This window comes from Macrosteles quadrilineatus, unplaced genomic scaffold (genome assembly GCF_028750875.1).
Source record: "Macrosteles quadrilineatus isolate MER2022 unplaced genomic scaffold, UCM_ALF_1.0 Scaffold_61__1_contigs__length_717006, whole genome shotgun sequence".
Taxonomy (NCBI): domain Eukaryota; kingdom Metazoa; phylum Arthropoda; class Insecta; order Hemiptera; family Cicadellidae; genus Macrosteles; species Macrosteles quadrilineatus.
Genome location: NW_026542654.1, coordinates 521221 through 528666, shown reverse-complemented (window position 1 = coordinate 528666; position 7446 = coordinate 521221).

Below are 7446 nucleotides of genomic sequence, written 5' to 3'. Positions count from 1 at the left end.
ATGTACAAGAATGTACAAGTTTGTACAAGTGTGTACAAGTTTGTAAAAGGTTGTACAAGTGTGTACAAGAGTGTACAAGTGTATACAAGGGTGAACAAGTGTGTACAAGGGTGTACAATCGTGTACAAGCTTGTACAAGTGTGTACAAGGTTGTACAGGTTTGTACAAGGTTGTACAAGTGTGTACAAGGGTGTACAAATGTGTACAAGGATGTAAAAGTTTGTACAAGTGTGTACAAGTTTGTACAAGGTTGTACAAGTAAGTACAAGTTTGTACAAGAATGTACAAGTGTGTACAAGGTTTTACAATTATGTAAAAGGTTGTACAAGTGTGTACAAGGTTGTACAAGTGTGTACAAGCTTGTACAAGTGTGTACAAGGTTGTACAAGTGTGTACAAGGTTGTACAAGTGTGTACAAGGTTGTACAAGTGTGTACAAGGTTGTACAAGTGTGTACAAGGTTGTACAAGTGTGTACAAGGTTGTACAAGTGTGTACAAGGTTGTACAAGTGTGTACAAGGTTGTACAAGTGTGTACAAGGTTGTACAAGTGTGTACAAGGGTGCACAAGTGTGTACAAGGGTGTACAATCGTGTACAAGCTTGTACAAGTTTTTACAAGGTTGTACAAGTGTGTACAAGGTTGTACAAGTGTGTACAAGGTTGTACAAGTGTGTACAAGGTTGTACAAGTGTGTACAAGGTTGTACAAGTGTGTACAAGGTTGTAAAAGTGTGTACAAAGGTGTACAAGTGTGTACAAGGTTGTACAAGTGTGTACAAGGTTGTACAAGTGTGTACATGGTTGTACAAGGTTGTACAATTGTGTACAAGGTTGTACAAGTGTGTACAAGGTTGTACAAGTGTGTACAAGGGTGTACAAGTTTGTACAAGTGTGTACAAGTTTGTACAAGTGTGTACAAGTTTGTACAAGGTTGTACAAATTAATACAAGGGTGTACAAAAGTGTACAAGGGTGCACAAGTTTGTACAAGGGTGTACAAGTGTGTACAAGCTTGTACAAGTGTGTACAAGCTTGTACAAGTGTGTACAAGGGTGTACAGGTTTGTACAAGGTTGTACAAGTGTTTACAAGGGTGTACAAAAGAATGTACAAGTTTGTACAAGTGTGTACAAGTTTGTAAAAGGTTGTACAAGTGTGTACAAGGGTGTACAAGTGTGTACAATGGTGCACAAGTGTGTACAATGGTGCACAAGTGTGTACAAGGGTGTACAATCGTGTACAAGCTTGTACAAGTGTGTACAAGTGTGTACAGGTTTGTACAAGGTTGTACAAGTGTGTACAAGGGTGTACAAATGTGTACAAGGGTGTACAAATGTGTACAAGGCTGTAAAAGTTTGTACAAGTGTGTACAAGTTTGTACAAGGTTGTACAAGTAAGTACAAGTTTGTACAAGAATGTACAAGTGTGTACAAGGTTTTACAATTGTGTAAAAGGTTGTACAAGTGTGTACAAGGTTGTACAAGTGTGTACAAATTTGTACAAGTGTGTACAAGCTTGTACAAGTGTGTACAAGGTTGTACAAATGTGTACAAGGTTGTACAACTGTGTACAAGGTTGTACAAGTGTGTACAAGGTTGTACAAGTGTGTACAAGTTTGTACAAGTGTGTACAAGTTTGTACAAGGTTGTACAAATGTGTACAAGGGTGTACAAAAGTGTACAAGGGTGCACAAGTTTGTACAAGGGTGTACAAGTGTGTACAAGCTTGTACAAGTGTGTACAAGCTTGTACAAGGGTTTACAGGTTTGTACAAGGTTGAACAAGTGTGTACAAGGGTGTACAAAAGTGTACAAGGGTGCACAAGTGTGTACAAGGGTGTACAAGTTTGTACAAGTGTGTACAAGTTTGTACAAGTGTGTACAAGTTTGTACAAGTGTGTACAAGTTTGTACAAGGGTGTACAAAAGTGTACAAGGGTGCACAAGTTTGTACAAGGGTGTACAAGTGTGTACAAGCTTGTACAAGTGTGTACAAGGGTGTACAGGTTTGTACAAAGTTGTACAAGTGTTTACAAGGGTGTACAAGTGTGTACAAGGTAGTACAAGTGTGTACAAGGTTGTACAAGTGTGTACTAGGTTGTACAAGGTTGTACAATTGTGTACAAGGTTGTACAAGTGTGTACAAGGTTGAACAAGTGTGTACAAGGTTGTACAAGTGTGTACAAGGGTGTACAAGTTTGTACAAGTGTGTACAAGTTTGTACAAGTGTGTACAAGTTTGTACAATGTTGTACAAATGTATACAAGGGTGTACAAAAGTGTACAACGGTGCACAAGTTTGTACAAGGGTGTACAAGTGTGTACAAGCTTGTACAAGTGTGTACAAGCTTGTACAAGTGTGTACAAGCTTGTACAAGTGTGTACAAGGGTGTACAGGTTTGTACAAGGTTGTACAAGTGTTTACAAGGGTGTACAAGTATGTACAAGAATGTATAAGTTTGTACAAGTGTGTACAAGTTTGTAAAAGGTTGTACAAGTGTGTACAAGGGTGTACAAGTGTGTACAAGGGTGCAAAAGTGTGTACAAGGGTGTACAATCGTGTACAAGGGTGTACAGGTTTGTACAAGGTTGTACAAGTGTGTACAAGGTTGTACAAGTGTGTACAAGGTTGTACAAGTGTGTACAAGGGTGTACAAGTTTGTACAAGTGTGTACAAGTTTGTACAAGTGTGTACAAGTTTGTACAAGGTTGTACAAATGTATACAAGGGTGTACAAAAGTGTACAAGGTTGTACAAGTGTTTACAAGGGTGTACAAGTATGTACAAGAATGTACAAGTTTGTACAAGTGTGTACAAGTTTGTAAAAGGTTGTACAAGTGTGTACAAGAGTGTACAAGTGTATACAAGGGTGAACAAGTGTGTACAAGGGTGTACAATCGTGTACAAGCTTGTACAAGTGTGTACAAGGTTGTACAGGTTTGTACAAGGTTGTACAAGTGTGTACAAGGGTGTACAAATGTGTACAAGGATGTAAAAGTTTGTACAAGTGTGTACAAGTTTGTACAAGGTTGTACAAGTAAGTACAAGTTTGTACAAGAATGTACAAGTGTGTACAAGGTTTTACAATTATGTAAAAGGTTGTACAAGTGTGTACAAGGTTGTACAAGTGTGTACAAGCTTGTACAAGTGTGTACAAGGTTGTACAAGTGTGTACAAGGTTGTACAAGTGTGTACAAGGTTGTACAAGTGTGTACAAGGTTGTACAAGTGTGTACAAGGTTGTACAAGTGTGTACAAGGTTGTACAAGTGTGTACAAGGTTGTACAAGTGTGTACAAGGTTGTACAAGTGTGTACAAGGTTGTACAAGTGTGTACAAGGGTGCACAAGTGTGTACAAGGGTGTACAATCGTGTACAAGCTTGTACAAGTTTTTACAAGGTTGTACAAGTGTGTACAAGGTTGTACAAGTGTGTACAAGGTTGTACAAGTGTGTACAAGGTTGTACAAGTGTGTACAAGGTTGTACAAGTGTGTACAAGGTTGTAAAAGTGTGTACAAAGGTGTACAAGTGTGTACAAGGTTGTACAAGTGTGTACAAGGTTGTACAAGTGTGTACATGGTTGTACAAGGTTGTACAATTGTGTACAAGGTTGTACAAGTGTGTACAAGGTTGTACAAGTGTGTACAAGGGTGTACAAGTTTGTACAAGTGTGTACAAGTTTGTACAAGTGTGTACAAGTTTGTACAAGGTTGTACAAATTAATACAAGGGTGTACAAAAGTGTACAAGGGTGCACAAGTTTGTACAAGGGTGTACAAGTGTGTACAAGCTTGTACAAGTGTGTACAAGCTTGTACAAGTGTGTACAAGGGTGTACAGGTTTGTACAAGGTTGTACAAGTGTTTACAAGGGTGTACAAAAGAATGTACAAGTTTGTACAAGTGTGTACAAGTTTGTAAAAGGTTGTACAAGTGTGTACAAGGGTGTACAAGTGTGTACAATGGTGCACAAGTGTGTACAATGGTGCACAAGTGTGTACAAGGGTGTACAATCGTGTACAAGCTTGTACAAGTGTGTACAAGTGTGTACAGGTTTGTACAAGGTTGTACAAGTGTGTACAAGGGTGTACAAATGTGTACAAGGGTGTACAAATGTGTACAAGGCTGTAAAAGTTTGTACAAGTGTGTACAAGTTTGTACAAGGTTGTACAAGTAAGTACAAGTTTGTACAAGAATGTACAAGTGTGTACAAGGTTTTACAATTGTGTAAAAGGTTGTACAAGTGTGTACAAGGTTGTACAAGTGTGTACAAATTTGTACAAGTGTGTACAAGCTTGTACAAGTGTGTACAAGGTTGTACAAATGTGTACAAGGTTGTACAACTGTGTACAAGGTTGTACAAGTGTGTACAAGGTTGTACAAGTGTGTACAAGTTTGTACAAGTGTGTACAAGTTTGTACAAGGTTGTACAAATGTGTACAAGGGTGTACAAAAGTGTACAAGGGTGCACAAGTTTGTACAAGGGTGTACAAGTGTGTACAAGCTTGTACAAGTGTGTACAAGCTTGTACAAGGGTTTACAGGTTTGTACAAGGTTGAACAAGTGTGTACAAGGGTGTACAAAAGTGTACAAGGGTGCACAAGTGTGTACAAGGGTGTACAAGTTTGTACAAGTGTGTACAAGTTTGTACAAGGTTGTACACGTGTGTACAAGGTTTTACAATTGTGTACAAGGTTGTACAAGTGTGTACAAGGTTGTACAAGTTAGTACAAGGTTGTACAAGTGTGTACAAGGTTGTACAAGTGTGTACAAGGTTGTACAAGTGTACACAAGTTTGTACAAGTGTGTACAAGTTTGTACAAGTGTGTACAAGTTTGTACAAGTTTGTACAAATGTGTACAAGGGTGTACAAAAGTGTACAAGGGTGCACAAGTTTGTACAAGAGTGTACAAGTGTGTACAAGGGTGTACAAGTATGTACAAGAATGTAAAATTTTGTACAAGTGTGTACAAGTTTGTAAAAGGTTGTACAAGTGTGTACAAGGGTGTACAAGTGTGTACAAGGTTGTACAAGTGTGTACAAGCTTGAACAAATGTGTACAAGGTTGTACAAGTGTGTACAAGGTTGTACAAGTGTGTACAAGGTTGCACAAGTGTGTACAAGAGTGTACAATCGTGTACAAGCTTGTACAAGTGTGTACAAGGGTGTACAGGTTTGTACAAGGTTGTACAAGTGTGTACAAGGTTGTACAAGTGTGTACAAGGTTGTACAAGTGTGTACAAGGGTGTACAAGTTTGTACAAGTGTGTACAAGTTTGTACAAGTGTGTACAAGTTTGTACAAGTTTGTACAAATGTATACAAGGGTGTACAAAAGTGTACAAGGGTGCACAAGTTTGTACAAGGGTGTACAATTGTGTACAAGCTTGTACAAGCTTGTACAAGCTTGTACAAGTGTGTACAAGGGTGTACAGGTTTGTACAAGGTTGTACAAGTGTTTACAAGGGTGTACAAGTATGTACAAGAATGTACAAGTTTGTACAAGTGTGTACAAGTTTGTAAAAGGTTGTACAAGTGTGTACAAGGGTGTACAAGTGTGTACAAGGGTGCACAAGTGTGTACAAGGGTGTACAATCGTGTACAAGCTTGTACAAGTGTGTACAAGGGTGTACAGGTTTGTACAAGGTTGTACAAGTGTGTACAAGGTTGTACAAGTGTGTACAAGCTTGTACAAGTGTGTACAAGGTTTGTACACTTGTGTACAAGGTTGTTCAAGTGTGTACATGTTTGTACAAGTGTGTTTAAGTTTGTACAAGGTTGTACAAATGTGTACAAGGGTGTACAAAAGTGTTCAAGGGTGCACAAGTTTCTACAAGGGTGTACAAGTGTGTACAAGCTTGTACAAGTGTGTACAAGCTTGTACAAGTGTGTACAAGCTTGTACAAGTGTGTACAAGGGTGTACAGGTTTGTACAAGGTTGTACAAGTGTGTACAAGGGTGTACAAGTATGTACAAGAATGTAAAATTTTGTACAAGTGTGTACAAGGGTGTACAAGTATGTACAAGGTTGTAAAAGTGTGTACAAGGTTTTACAATTGTGTACAAGGTTGTACAAGTGTGTACAAGGTTGTACAAGTGTGTACGAGGTTGTACAAGTGTGTACAAGGTTGTACAAGTGTGTACAAGGTTGTACAAGTGTGTACAAGGTTGTACAAGTGTACACAAGTTTGTACAAGTGTGTACAAGTTTGTACAAGTGTGTACAAGTTTGTACAAGGTTGTACAAATGTGTACAAGGGTGTACAAAAGTGTACAAGGGTGCACAAGTTTGTACAAGGGTGTACAAGTGTGTACAAGCTTGTACAAGTGTGTACAAGCTTGTACAAGTGTGTACAAGGGTGTACAGGTTTGTACAAGGTTGTACAAGTGTGTACAAGGGTGTACAAGTATGTACAAGAATGTACAATTTTGTACAAGTGTGTACAAGTTTGTAAAAGGTTGTACAAGTGTGTACAAGGGTGTACAAGTGTGTACAAGGTTGTACAAGTGTGTACAAGCTTGAACAAGTGTGTACAAGGTTGTACAAGTGTGTACAAGGTTGTACAAGTGTGTACAAGGTTGCACAAGTGTGTACAAGAGTGTACAATCGTGTACAAGCTTGTACAAGTGTGTACAAGGGTGTACAGGTTTGTACAAGGTTGTACAAGTGTGTACAAGGTTGTACAAGTGTGTACAAGGGTGTACAAGTTTGTACAAGTGTGTACAAGTTTGTACAAGTGTGTACAAGTTTGTACAAGTTTGTACAAATGTATACAAGGGTGTACAAAAGTGTACAAGGGTGCACAAGTTTGTACAAGGGTGTACAAGTGTGTACAAGCTTGTACAAGTGTGTACAAGCTTGTACAAGTGTGTACAAGGGTGTACAGGTTTGTACAATTTTGTACAAGTGTTTACAAGGGTGTACAAGTATGTACAAGAATGTACAAGTTTGTACAAGTGTGTACAAGTTTGTAAAAGGTTGTACATGTGTGTACAAGGGTGTACAAGTGTGTACAAGGGTGCACAAGTGTGTACAAGGGTGTACAATCGTGTACAAGCTTGTACAAGTGTGTACAAGGGTGTACAGGTTTGTACAAGGTTGTACAAGTGTGTACAAGGGTGTACAAATGTATACAAGGATGTAAAAGTTTGTACAAGTGTGTACAAGTTTGTACAAGGTTGTACAAGTAAGTACAAGTTTGTACAAGAATGTACAAGTGTGTACAAGGTTTTACAATTGTGTAAAAGGTTGTACAAGTGTGTACAAGGTTGTACAAGTGTGTACAAGCTTGTACAAGTGTGTACAACGTTGTACAAGTGTGTACAAGGTTGTACAAGTGTGTACAAGGTTGCACAAGTGTGTACAAGAGTGTACAATCGTGTACAAGCTTGTACAAGTGTGTACAAGGGTGTACAGGTTTGTACAAGGTTGTACAAGTGTGTACAAGGTTGTACAAGTG